The sequence below is a fragment of the Puma concolor genome, chromosome B1 (genome assembly GCF_028749965.1).
Source record: "Puma concolor isolate L17-30 chromosome B1, mPumCon1.1.hap2, whole genome shotgun sequence".
NCBI lineage: Eukaryota > Metazoa > Chordata > Mammalia > Carnivora > Felidae > Puma > Puma concolor.
Window position 1 is genome coordinate 186373512 of NC_141670.1, and position 14717 is coordinate 186388228.

Below are 14717 nucleotides of genomic sequence, written 5' to 3' on the forward strand. Positions count from 1 at the left end.
GACGATGGTGATGGTTGTACAACAACATGAATGTACTTAATGACAGTGAACTATACAATTAAAAATGGTTAAAATTTTAAAATTTATGTTACGTATATTTTACCACAATAAAAAAAACTGAACACACCTTATAGAAATATATCAGTGGATAGTAACTTATTTTATTCCTTATATTTTAATAAAAATTTCCCTTATTCTTCCTCAACCCTAGGTTTTTCCCAAACCTATTTCTCATTCTATTTTTGTTATCTTCATAAAAGGTGCCACCTAGGCACTCGGAGAGCCACAACATTCAATCTTTTACCTTCTCATCCTAAGCCACTAAGACTGATTTTAAATCTGCACCACTGCTCGAATCTGATTTTTTTCCTCTCGTTTCTAAGGACGCGACCTTCATTATTGCATATGATCACTGTAACAGCCTCATAGCCAATCTCCCATCCTCAAAAATCTAGCCTTCATAGTTACTGCTCTTAAAATACAGCTCACATGAAAACCTTTTGAAAGGCTTCCATTGTCTACTCAAGTTTAAAGTTCTGAACAACACATTAAAAAATACTTTGTTATTTGGTCCAGCCTACGTTTCTGGACTCATCTTCCACAAGCCCTTCTTCCTTCCTATATTCTACATCAGATTCTATACTCCTTGTTTCCTCACCATACCAACTAGGCTCTCCTGCCTCCATGCTTTTACTCATGCTTCTTTATCGGTGCAGAATCCCCTTTGTTTCCATTCCCATTGAATTGTATTCACCAACTCCCATATACTGCTATAAATACGGGTGCGAGTAATATAAGCTTTTGGAGAACAATTTTGGCAGCATCTATCAAAACTATAAATGTGTATGTATCCTGGCAATTCCACTTCTAAGTATGTCCTGCAAAAATATTCATGCATATGTGCCACACAAAGATATTTACTACAGTGTTGTTCCTAAAAGAGAAATCTAATTGTACACCGAGCGGGAAGTGGCTAAATAAATTCCATTACACCTATATTATGGGTATGGAATACCACACAGATTTAAAACAAGAGTGAAGTAATCCTAAATACATGCCAAGAAAAGAACTCAGGAATTACCATTACATTTTAAAAATAAACATAAGATAGGAATATGAGACCATCTGCCCTGAAGAAAACCCAAACTATATGTATGTACGTTAAACGTGTAAGTACACAGAAAATTGTCTGGAGGAATATGTTCTAAATTTTTAACAGTGGTTACCTCTGAGGAAGAGAGCAGCATTGGAGACTTGTAAACTATCATAATAATGACATAGGAATATATTCTTGTATTAACTGTGTTACATTTCAATAGGTTACAAATAAGCAGGAAGCACCTACACAGACAGGTAAGACAGACTCTCCTGATCTATCTGGCCTGATTTAGCTCCTACTCTATTTAGCCAATGGTACCAAACTTAACCGAACGGCAGTGGCTATCTGGAGAAGCGCAGGCAGCCAACCTTGGCACAGATTAACCTTGGCTCTCACAGCTGTCAGTACCACACTCAGGTTCAGCTCTAGCAGAGTTGAGAAAACAGATGCATTCTCACTGGGCCACTACTCAGGCTGACTTTTCAACTGACTTTCTATTTTCTTCCAGTCAAAGAATGTTTGTAAACACTGGCACTCCTGGCTTTTGAATCAACTTAATCTGTCTCCAAAGAGAGCCACATCCCTACTGGGAGGGGCAGAGGACAGAGTCAGTACACAGGTATTCCTGCGCAAAATCTGCCTCCAGATTTCCAGAACTCATCTTCCTCTAGCATAATTTAAAAGTTTAAAAATAAGAAGAGGAAGAAGAAATCCTTTGAGTTTTGCTAAAACCCCCAGTCTGAATGAACTTCTTCTCCTGTACCTCAAGGTTCCTTGTGAAATGTCTCTATTGTAGGAGCCATTGTATTCTCCTGGCATCCTGCAGTTAGTTATGAGCAATGACAGATTCTGCACTACAGCCCAAACTACTGAGGACGAAACTTTAACTCATCTTTTACAAAACTGAAGGTGTTCAAAATTCTTGCCTGTACCAGGTGTTTAAGAAATGACTGTGAATCGGGGCGCCTGGGTGGCGCAGTCGGTTAAGCGTCCAACTTCAGCCAGGTCACGATCTCACGGTTGTGAGTTCGAGCCCCGCGTCGGGCTCTGGGCTGATGGCTCAGAGCCTGGAGCCTGTTTCCGATTCTGTGTCTCCCTCTCTCTCTGCCCCTCCCCCGTTCATGCTCTGTCTCTCTCTGTCCCAAAAATAAAAATAAACGTTGAAAAAAAAATTTAAAAAAAAAAAAAAAAAAGAAATGACTGTGAATAGAATTTGCTGAAAACATTTCAGTGCATGATACCAGACAGTTCGCAGATGGGATATTTTTAACTTCAGAAATAAAAATGTCAACAGGCAACATCAATTTTAAAAAGACTGAGCAGTAAGTTTTAAATGGAGCTCCATATCAACCTATCGGGCAAAATGAAAGCTTCGAGTTGGAAGAGAATATAAAACGTTCAATGGCATTTAAATGAAAAAAAGTCCATCCCTATTGTAACCTAAGGAAAAAAACCTGTTTGTAGCCCCTTCACGTCATAAGAGCCTAAATATAATCACAGCTTCTGCATATTCTGATTATTTTATCAGTTTACTATACAAATCTTTGCCAAAAAATGAAAATACAAATCTCATTTACTACATTTTATATATATCCTTTCCTTGTGACCTACATTTGATGATAAAAACACAATCCTGTCTTCTCTTATTTTATATTAAATAAAACTGATCAAGATGTAACAATTATTGGAAATGTTAAAACTTGCTGAAAATATTCCTTGGTAGTGGTACGTTAGGTCATGCTCTGAATATTCTGAATTATAACAGCTAACATTTATTAGTAAACTTGGTGTGTAAAAAAGATTGTCTAGTATTATCTCATTTACTTACTCCCAACTCTGTGGGAAGTATAATAATTCCATTTTATAAATACAGAAATTGAGGCTTAAAGAAGTCAAGTAACTTGCAGAAAGTGACATTTCAATGGCAGAGCCAGAATTCAAAGTCTGGTCTGATTCCAAAACTAATACTCACCTGCCACTCACCATATGCAATTTTATAAATCCAATCAAAACAAAAATAAACTCTGTTCTGCTACAATGTATCTCCCTTTGCTGTGAATGACTTCTCAGGAGACTAGAAACAGGGAAATAAAGCTAGTATAAAAGGAAGTCATATTGACATTAACATGATTTTTCCCAGCATATTAATGTTTTAAGGCAACCGGAACAAGCTTTTTCACAATTAGAGAGAAAACCTTAGCAGAAGATGAATATTTTAAGGAAAAAACCCTGAAAAATCTACAAAAGTACTTTTCTTTCTTGTAAATAGTGGTTGATCTAGTGGCTTCAGGAATTGTTACTCTTTTGGCTAAATTAACCTATTTGGCAAAACAAAGCTGCCTGTGAAGATGAAGAAACTGCAAAAAAATTCCACCTGTATTCAAACAATGGATTAATGAAGAAGGCTACACACCTCGTGATTCAATTTTTAATTTTAATGAATAGTCTCTCGGAAGCAATGCCCTTCTAGAACTTACAACTCCTACAACAGGGAGGAGGCTATATAGCTCAACGTATAAGACTCCGAAGACTGATGGTAATACAAGGTACAAAAAGTGGGGTCTTTTGTTTTTTGTTTTTTATTAGAATTGCTACTGTTCTTAGTTAGTATTCAAGAGCAGAGTTCCATGGATTTTCAGTAGTCTGCCCCATCCATCCGTTTTGCCCCAATAAGCTTTATTACTTTCACGGCATGATTTTGCAGTCCAAGGTTTGTCAAGATATGTATGGCATCGTGGCAGAAACTCCTGTATGCGTTAGACAAAACAATTTCTATGAACCTTCTCATATATGGACTTACTAAAATGCCACGGAGAGTTTTTTGTTTGGTTTTGGTTTTTAAAAGCTGTGAGGTCAACTCCAATCCTACAGACAAAACAATGGATGTGTTAAAACTGCTACCATTAGGACAAAAATGCAGAGGTAGAGATTAATGCTACTTTGAATTTAAAACAATTTAGGGGCGCCTGGGTGGCACAGTCGGTTAAGCGTCCGACTTCAGCCAGGTCACGACCTCACGGTCCGTGAGTTCGAGCCCCGCGTCGGGCTCTGGGCTGATGGCTCAGAGCCTGGAGCCTGTTTCCAATTCTGTGTCTCCCTCTCTCTGCCCCTCCCCCGTTCATGCTCTGTCTCTCTCTGTCCCAAAAATAAATAAACGTTGGAAAAAAAAAATTTAAAACAATTTAAATGACTTTTTATTGATCTTTAATCAAAGATCAACAGTATCGCTATCATAAACAATATCAACTCATTGTGATCCCAAAGTAGACATGCAACAAACACAAACACACATACACCAAAGCAGCTCTTGGCATACTTCCCTTCTTAACTGGAGAAGCTGCTACTATAGCTTTCCTACTGAGCAACCGACTGTATAAACTAAGGCAGCAGGTTCCATCTAGCATATACGTTAATTCCAAATATATAAACATACCATCAAAACAGAAAGCTCATAGAAAAAGATAAAAGTTTGTACAGAAAACAGGCCATATAAAGAAGTTACTCTGACAACCATAGTTGCCTTGAATCAATTGTTTATGTCACAGAGCATTCTCAAAAAAAAAGTTTAAGCGATGCCTGGAGACCTAAGTATGTGGTTAAATGGGTTCTGGTACCAATTCCAACATGGGGAGGGTATTTCCCACACCAACAAACAATTCTCTGGATACCAGCAGGATGTCCTACAATTCAGCTCAACTCTGACACTACCTGGAGACAGATTCCCCAGGTGAAGAGTTCAGTCCTAAAGACTGCCCCCACCCCCACTTCTGATGCTAGTTGCAAGCCCAGTTTATTACTTGTGCTTCTGACAGACCAGCTATAGATTGGAGGTTCCAAGGAGCTTCTTGGGTTTGATTAATTTGCAAGTTCTGCTCACAGAACTGAGGGAAACATTTCACTCACTAGATTTCCAGTTTAGTATAAAAGGATATAACTAAGGAACTGCCTTCCAGTTTAGTATAAAAGGATATAACTAAGGAACTGCCCAATGGAAGAGATGCACAGGGCAAGGTACTAAGATGGGCACAGAGCTTCCATGCCCTTTCCAGGCATTCACGACTCTCCCAAGTAAACAACTCCAAGTGTTCACCAACCTGGAAGTTCTCTGAACCCTGTCCTTTTGGGTTTTAGTGGAGGCTTTATTACAAAGTCATGATTTATTAAATCATTGGGCTTTGGTAATTGGTTCAACCTACAGAGGTGGTGGGGAGGGGCGGGGAATGAAAGTTCCATCCCTCTAATCACAAGGTTGGTTCCCTCCGGCAACCAGCCCCCATCCCAAGGGGCCTTCCAAAAGTCATCTCATTAACGTAAGAAGAGAAACCCTTATCACTCCCATCTCTTAGGAAATCCCAAGGGTTTTAGCAACTATGAACCATGCCCTGTGGATGAAGACCTATATGAAAAAGGCAGTGTGGTCATCTGAATAACCAAATATATACTTCTCATAAATCACAATATCCCAGCAGTCAAATATTTATGTCTTTTTCCCACTGATCTTAACATTAGGCCTTCACACTGTCCTATTTCCCTACTTCTGTCTGAATAGCCTTAGTATTTATGTTTTTCCTAGGTCAGAGATTATGTATTAATCTGTATAATGGTGCTATATTTATTGTTAAATCAACAGCATCAGCAGAAACGTTATGCACCTTAATAAAGCAAAAATTTTCAAGTAGTTATTTAGGTAATCCAAATTAATGTATAAAACATGTTAACTCCTGTAAAGTTCCTCTCCTTTACAATTACATTTTGCTCAGGCAAATAAATTTGTTCATCTTCCTTAACTATCAATTTAGAGTAAAACATGTTTCTTACCAAGAGTTAGCCTAACATCTTTTAATCTGTCATCATGCAAATCCAGAAGCCACACTGTCTCTTTCACTAAAACTACCTTTTAGTATGATTTTTTTTTTTTTTTTTAAGTAAACTTGAACTCAGGACCCCCGAGATCAAGAGTCACAAGCTCAGGGCACCTGGATAGCATTGGGCTGCTGTCAGCATAGAACCCACTTCGGATCCTCTTTCCGCCCCCCTCTTTCTGCCCCTTCCCGCCCCCCTCTTTCTGCCCCTTCCCCACTCATATGCTCTCTCAATAATAATAAATTTAAAAAATTTTTTTTAATTACATAGTATAAGAAATTTGCCATATAGTTGGTAGTATAGATGGTTTTTTAATACGCCTTAGTTTATAGTCTTTTCTGACTTTTTAATGAAATGCAAAATTTTCTAAGAAAATATCTATGTGAAAATATTCTCAATTGCAAATTCATTATACAGTTAAATATTTACTGAGTGTCTTTTACATAACAAGCACTCTTCCAGGTGCAAGTGATAGAGCAATGAACAAAAAAGACAAAGTATCTTCAGGAGGGAGCTTTTTTGACTTTAATAAAAAGCATTTTACAGAAAACCAGTGAGAGCATTATCTGCTGTGAGCATGGCTGCTTTAATCAAAATAAAAGCAGATTCCTGTAAAAAGCGTACTGAAATCCCATCACACAAGAACTTTCATTTTATCTTTCATTAGCAAGTGACAACAGGATGACAGAAAGGCACAAAGTACTACCAGATGCTATGGATGTGGCTAGTTTTGTAAAACATTGTATCTTCATGAGATAAGAAGTAACCAGGAAAATCTCTCCTACCACACAGAGGTTTGCTTTGCTCTCTAACTAGTGGCAAAGCACTTCAAAGGGCTGTGAAACAAGACAGTTACTCGTTTTTCTTATACAAAAATGTACTGAAATTGATCAGTTTCCTTGTGAAGACAGGCAGCTTCCTGTAGTATGCTATCTACAAGTTATTTCTTTAAATTAAAATCACTTAAGGTAAACAATGGCTTTTGAGCTAAAAAAAAATCACTTGATGTGTATAGAAATAAAATGAACTTGAATCTAGCCCTTTGAATGACCCTATCACAAAAAATTAACCAAGATTTTAAAAAATTAATGAAGTATATATTATGTACACTTTACCACAATTTAAAAAATAGCAAAGTGGGGGCGCCTGGGTGGCGCAGTCGGTTAAGCGTCCGACTTCAGCCAGGTCACGATCTCGCGGTCCATGAGTTCGAGCCCCGCGTCAGGCTCTGGGCTGATGGCTCAGAGCCTGGAGCCTGTTTCCGATTCTGTGTCTCCCTCTCTGTCTGCCCCTCCCCTGTTCATGCTCTGTCTCTCTCTGTCCCAAAAATAAATAAAAACGTTGAAAAAAAAATAAAAATAAAAAAATAAAAAATAGCAAAGTGGTCTTTAAATACAATGCCACCACTAAAAAACATGTGCAAAGATAAAAAAAAAAGTTTTTTTTCCATTCTATTAAAGTATCTTTAAAACTTTACTTCATTTTTATCACAGTATTTTTCAACATTTCAAATTTCCGTACATATTTTGCTGTGTTTATTATTAAAGTACAACAGTTCAGCGTAATTGAATACATCATCACGTACACTGTGGTACATGTTAACTTTCTATGGGTACAGGTGAGCGATCAGAAGTCTAGAAACTGTGGCTCAGCGCACAGTACAAAACGAACTGCTGCACGTGTTGCACAGCTTTTGCAGTGTGTGCGGATCAAGATCCCAAAGACACGCAACCTTCTCTGGCTTCACAGGAAATGAAAACCACCACTTCACATAATCAGAGAGACACCAAGCAAAAAATATTAAAGAACCAAGCATAAGCGCCACCCCTTCAGGAGGAAAAAAAAGAATCTCAATCTTAACTCGAGACAGTGCACGTGAAAAGACTGAGGAGTTAACAGAATCAAATTCGTGAACTTCCTCACAGTCACAGCATTACTGAATGTGCGCCCACCTCCCCAACAAAAACCCTTTGTAAAAAGCACCAACAGAGTTTTCAATCTAAGTTTCATCCTCTTCCCTCTCTGTGTTCCTTCCAATCGGCAGCTAAACAAGTCCAGCCTACTTCACTTTCAAAAGCTCCATCACAACACACACAGCGTCCCTCACACCAAGTTCACAGCCGTCACTCCTGAAAGAGTTGTCTCCGTGCCCTCACCCATGACAATCCCCAGTACAGACCCCACTGCACTGAAACTGTTCTGGTCAAGGTCTTTGAGGTCTTACATCTGGTGAACACTTGGATTTACAGCATTTGCCCTCTTTCCAATTTGGCACAAGTGACTAGTTTCCCTCCTTCTGAAAGTACTCTTTTCATTTTTGTGACATTAGACTGCCCAGGTTTCTGTCTCTTGCATTAGTTTCCTTTCACTAGTTTCTACATCTCTACTGATTCCTTAAATGTTGGTGCTCACCAGCAGTTCATCCCTGCTTAACGCCAACTCCCAAGGAACGTTGTGCCCACGCCCAAGGTTATAATTACCATCTAACAGCCTTCAGGTGTGTATCTCCAACCTGGACCTCTCTCCTGAGCTCCAGGAACCACAGACATAACACATATACATACCTGGCCACCAGATGTCCTCATCTGGCTCTCCTACAAGGGCCTCAAACTAAACACACTCAAAACCAGAAACTTCTCCCCCTCAACACTAACTCAACTCCTCGACTGTGCCATTTATCTCTGTGCCATCCCATCTAACAAACGGCACCACTACCCTGCCTCTGACAAGTATAAAGCACCAGAATTTTTTTCCTTGACAAATTTTTGATAGCTCCAAAGTTGAGATCTAGCATAACTGTATCTACTCTTACTACTTGCCCCAACCAGTTGCATTAAAGATGGAAAGCCCAGCCCTATCTTTCCAAAAGGCAACCTGTCTTCACCAATCTCCAAAATGTCAGTGGCTTTCAGATGCCAATAAGAAATGACTTCAAAGCAAGCAAACAAACATTTATTGCTATTGAGTAAATATAGCCTACAAATGCAAAGTTCTTAGAATCTTAATAGTTGACTATGGTTTTGAAATTTCAGGAGCATAAGCATACATGCAAATCTCCAATACACGTGTGCAAGAGTTTTTAAATTTCCAAACAGAAAGAAAACAGACGTGTTAAAAAGGGATAAGATAATCCCATTAGTAACAAGTAAAAATGTCCACAAAAGCTTCACATTAGAGCTGAAAAAAGATGTGATCTTGTAATTGTAAGCCCCTGCATCATTGTATCCTCTGGAAATCTTCCTCATACACAATGGAAACCTATCCTTAATCCTAACAGAAACTATCAATGCCTCAAAGCACTGGATGGGCTGATCATCTGACCAGACAGAAATGAAAACAGCACACTAATGTCAGAGCTAATGAAAGTCAAAAAGTGGAAGAGGTAGCTAAGGAATCCCTGACAGGACAGCTGAGGCATTACTAGCCACTACCGATTGCTCTAACACAAACAGATTACCTTCCCCAGGAGCGTGGGAACTATATACACTTCCAACTTTTACAAGTTCTCAAATTCACTAAGTCATTTTATCATCTACATCATATTCTATTACCAGGTGTGATCTTTCAAAAGGTGTGATTAGGAAATCATCCAACATAAACATCAACCTCAATAGGCACTGTTAGGGACTAGAGCTAGGAAAGCCATCTGTTCGATGGAAAGAATATTTCTACTTCCCTAGTGATTACAGCTATCAGTGACAACTGTGAAATCCCAAGAGAAGACATTTTAACTGCCTTAAAACTAATTATTCATATAAAACTGGCCAAGAAATTAAATGTTACACAGAGGGCTCTCTAACCCCCTAATATGTTTTGGCTAATTATTCCATTGGTAGTCTACATCTGCTCTGCTAAAACTTGGTTATGAATCAGAGGTAACTCACCGAAAATGCTTTTATAGCTACAAATGACTATAGATAGTAACTACAATTCACAAAAATTGTTATTTTTCAATGGGCATAAAATCCTCTTGAAAACATGTCCCATACAATAAAGAGATTACTGTCAAAATTTACAATTTACTACTAGGAGGAATGAGACTAAATTTAACAAAAAAAAAAAAGTCAATTTTAACAACTTTTTTTTTTTTTTTAATTTTTTTTTTTCAACGTTTATTTATTTTTGGGACAGAGAGAGACAGAGCATGAACGGGGGAGGGGCAGAGAGAGAGGGAGACACAGAATCGGAAACAGGCTCCAGGCTCCGAGCCATCAGCCCAGAGCCTGACGCGGGGCTCGAACTCACGGAGCGCGAGATCGTGACCTGGCTGAAGTCGGACGCTTAACCGACTGCGCCACCCAGGCGCCCCACAACTTATTTTTTTATATCTTCAATACTCAACAATTTATGATGAAGAAGCATGTTAAGTACTGTCTACAAAAGCAAAGTGAATCTGGGGCGCCTGGTGGCTCAGTCAGTTAAGCATCCATCTTCGGTGCAGAGCACGTTCTCACAGTTCGTGGGTTGGACCCCCGCATCGGGCTCTGTGCAGACAGTGGAGAGCCTGCTTCAGATTCTGTCTCTCCCTCTCTCCCCCTCCCTCACTGGTGTTCTCTTTCTCTCTCTCTCAAAAATAAGTAAACATTTGAAAAAAAAAAGTAAAGTGAATCTATTATGATGATTTAAATACATAAATACAGACATTTGCAATTCTATATTCTAAGACATTCAGAAATACTGGTCATAATTCCACATACACAGTGGTGGGGTTTTTTTGGCCATGGATCCTCATTTGTTCCAACTATCACTTTTCCACCCTTCCTTTTTTTTAAAAAGACATTTTCTAGAATTCTTTTGAGAAATATATCTCTTAGATATTTTGATAGAAAAAAACCACAGCTCCTCAATATTCCTTGTAGCTCAGCTCTAGATGTGGTATTTCGTATCTTGGAGTAAAACTACTTTTAGTAACTTAGAGTTAACTATTTGAACCTGTTCAATAACATGTTAAAACCATATGCTTTTGAAATAAAAATGAATAAATGCGCTGTACCTAAAACTATTGATATGCATGAGCTAATCATACCAAATAGGAAATATTTAGGTCCAAACAGCCCAACACTTAATAGTTTTAGACAGCAGACACAGGTTAAGTATCATTCACAAGAGCTATTATACACAGTAGTTGCTGAGAGTAAAAATATTCGATGACAGAAACTAGGTCCACAGAACACCGTAGTATTACAATTTACCTTTACATATATCCAAATAATACATATAGAGAAAGAATCATCAAAGAGGTCAAGCAAAATATTCCAAATTCCTTCAGCCACAGGAAAGAGCAGTAGCAGAAATGACTCCAAAGATTACCAGAACAGAAACACTTTCTCAGTCTGTACTATCCTAACTCACCCCCCTCAGAACACATTTACCCTTAGGGATTCACAAATAACAAACACAGAATTCATTTCAACTGTGGCTACAATTTGTGAGCAGCCTTTCATTGCTCCATAAAGGCTCATCATTGTAGATGCTCATCAGTTTTTAAGCCACATCCACAGCTGCTGTCTTAGAAAAACAACATTTGCAGCAAAAACTTTAAAATTACATTTATAAAACAGTCTGACATAAAACAAAATCAAAAGTACTCCAGTGTAATACAAAAAAAAACAAACGTATCTAGAGCACCAAAAACACGTGACTCAAGTCATTCTTAATAGTACTACCTTTCATTTACACAGTATAAGAATTATTTTCTAAGTTCTCTGACACGTATAATATCCTGTTTAACTTACAGCCTAAATCACAGGTATTATTCACACACACAAACAAAAGGGGAAGCAGAGCATCAAATTAGTTAGTAGTAGTGAAAAGAATGTGTTTCATGACCTTCAGCCTGTGTTCTTTCCACAACCTTTCTTCCAAAATCATACACTGAAATGCAGAGACCAAAATCCCACATAAACCAAATTCCTGTTGAACTTCATCCTCCTGCCTCAGATCTTCACTCTGGCTGGAGTTAGGGAAGGGGCTCTTCTATTCAGTGAGCACACCCAATCCTGTAGATGGAGGACTAAAGGTTATTAATCTCAAATTTGAGGAGGAGGGTGTGGAGAGGAAGAGTGCCCAGTAGCATCATCACATACTAGATTCCACAATCCTTAGTGACAGGAGTCTGAATTTCAACTCTTCCACCAACTAGCAGGTAAACCTGGGTTAAATTTGTATCAAACACGACTGCTACTTTCCCCACCAGACAATGGCAAAAGCTAAATTTAACAACAGATCTCAAGGCTACTGAGCATCACATTCAGATAACAGATTACATTTAAAACACATCAGATGAGGGGCGCCTGGGTGGCGCAGTCGGTTAAGCGTCCGACTTCAGCCAGGTCACGATCTCGTGGTCCGTGAGTTCGAGCCCCGCGTCGGGCTCTGGGCTGATGGCTCGGAGCCTGGAGCCTGTTTCCGATTCTGTGTCTCCCTCTCTCTCTGCCCCTCCCCCGTTCATGCTCTGTCTCTCTCTGTCCCAAAAATAATAATTAAAAAAAAAAAAAAAAAAACACATCAGATGAATCTGTATTAATACCAGGAAGCCCCTTAGGGATCCCTGGGTGGTTCAGTTGGTTAAGCATCCAACGCTTGATTTGGGCTCAGGTCATGATCTCACAGGAGTGAGATCAAGCCCCGCCATCAGGTTCCGCACTGGGAGTAGAACCTGCTTAAATTCCCCCTCTCTCTTTCTCTCCCCCTACCCTGCTTGCGTGTTCTCTCCCTCAAAATACATAAATATTTTTTAAAAACCTTGATAACATACGGTAGTAGAAGTAGGGTTTTAAATCAGTGAGAAAACGACAGAGCACTCAAAAAGTGATGCTGCTAGAACACTTCATCGGTTCGTTCATTCAACAAATACTTACTTGGTACCTTCTATGTACCAAGCACTCTATTTTAGTAGGGCAGAGAAACACAAAATCAAAAGGCAAATAATACATAGTTAGAAATTGATATATGCGAGTGAGAAAAATAAAACAGGAAGGAGTAGAGTGTGGGATAAAAAGCAGGATAAATGTGGTAAAATGAGAAACGTACTAGAGACCAAGAAAAAGGTGCCAGCAAGGTGGAAAACCAAGAGTGTGGTATCCTACAAGCCAAATGAAAAAAAAAAAAAAAATGTGTGAGCAAGAAAGGAGTGATCTAAGATATCAAATGTTCATCAACTCAGATAACATCTGAAAAAACTGACCACTACAATAACCTGCAGGGTAACTGGTAACTGGAGAGGAGCAGGTTTGCTGGAGTGGTGGAGATAAAAGCCTGGCTGAAGTTGCTTTAGGGAGAATGAAGAGTAACTGGAGATAGAAGAACTCTCCACAGGAAGTTTGTTGCAAAGGGCAAAAGAGAAATAGAGGACTAAAGCAGAGTCCAGAGAAATAACAGCATGTTTGTATACTGTCAAGCATGTTTCAGCAGAAAGGTAAAAACTGAGACCAGAGACAGGGGAGGCTAGCTGGCTATCCAATGTTCTAGAGTAGCCGAGAAGAGATGGGATCTTGTGCGCAAATAGAGGGCTTGCCCTTCCTTAAAGAGTTCTCACAGTGTTTTACAAACTCCAACTGGCACCAGAACCACCTGGAGGGAAACAGACTGCTGGACTCCTCACCTCCAAAGCTTCAGACATAGGAGGTCTGGGGTAGAGTGTGAAAGAATGTGCATTTCTTACAAGTTCCCAGATTATCCCATTGCTGCTGGTCCAAAGACCTCATTTTAAGAGCCACAACCCTTTAAAACAGAAGACAGAAAAAAATGAGTATATGAAAACAAGGCTGTACATTTGGTTATACATTTGGAAAAAATAAGGTCAGCCTCTACATCACATAACACAGCAAAAAAACCAACCAACCAAACAAAAACGTCCCAGAAAGGTTAAAGGGATAAATCATTTCTTAAACTGTAAAAGGGCATTTATAAGAAAAACATAAGAATGCCTTCATAATCTTAGGGGTGAGGAAGACAAGCAAAACACAAAGCAAAAGGACAAACTACAAACTGGATTACGTAAAAATTTTTAAACCATTTAAGACAATAAGTAAAATTGAATGACAAATGGAAATCTGTGACAAAATACTTTACATAAAGTTGACAGAAAGTATCATCTAAAAAATAAAAACTTGTTACACAAAATAAGAAAAAGACACATTCCATAAGAATACAGTTATAGTCATATCTAACTTTGACAAAATCTAGATTTAGTCAAATCTAATTTCTAGAACACAGATTTATTTTTAAAGTAATCTCTAACAGAGAGTAATCTAATACTTTATTTGAAGTAATAATCTAATATAATCCCCTTTTCCTTTTCCTTAAAGCCTTTGTTAGACTTCTCTCTGGGATTGCTTGCCACCTTCCAAGGGGCTTGAAGCTTTCAGGTGATTACCATTTAGGGAGAGAAACAAAAGCTCTATCAATACAGAAGGTACAGTAAATGGCAGAGGCAGAAGTAAAGCTGTGTGAACTTGAATTAAATTACTAAATTCCTGACCCTCAGACTTATCTATAAAATGGAGATACCATCTCCCTCACAACGTAGTTGAGGACTCAGCAGATATTCAACAAAATGTCAACTCCCTAAAACTTCTTAATGTTTGCTAAACTATTGACACGTAATAAACAGAATGTCAGCATTTCCACTTTAAAAGAAAAAGTTGAAAACTATACTCCCAGTTGTTCACAGTAGTTAATTTCCTGGTGGAAGCCTACCATGGCTGACTTTCCATGACATATTTAAATAACTTTTGAATTTCTTGTATGAGTG

The 14717-nt window shown here is 38.6% G+C and overlaps 1 protein-coding gene across 11 annotated transcripts in view; it reads right to left on the bottom strand.

The window, feature by feature from the left end:
- The window catches only part of RBPJ (recombination signal binding protein for immunoglobulin kappa J region), a 220555-nt gene that overhangs the window by 76928 nt on the left and 128910 nt on the right, over positions 1 to 14717 (bottom strand). Inside the window, exon 1 of one of the 11 annotated variants that reach the window (XM_086705287.1) lies at positions 11155 to 12224. The exons of the other annotated variants lie outside the window; for them this stretch is intronic. The gene's annotated coding sequence lies outside the window, so the exon portion shown is untranslated. Of the gene's footprint in view, positions 1 to 11154; positions 12225 to 14717 lie in introns of those variants that run through there. 11 annotated transcript variants of the gene reach the window in all.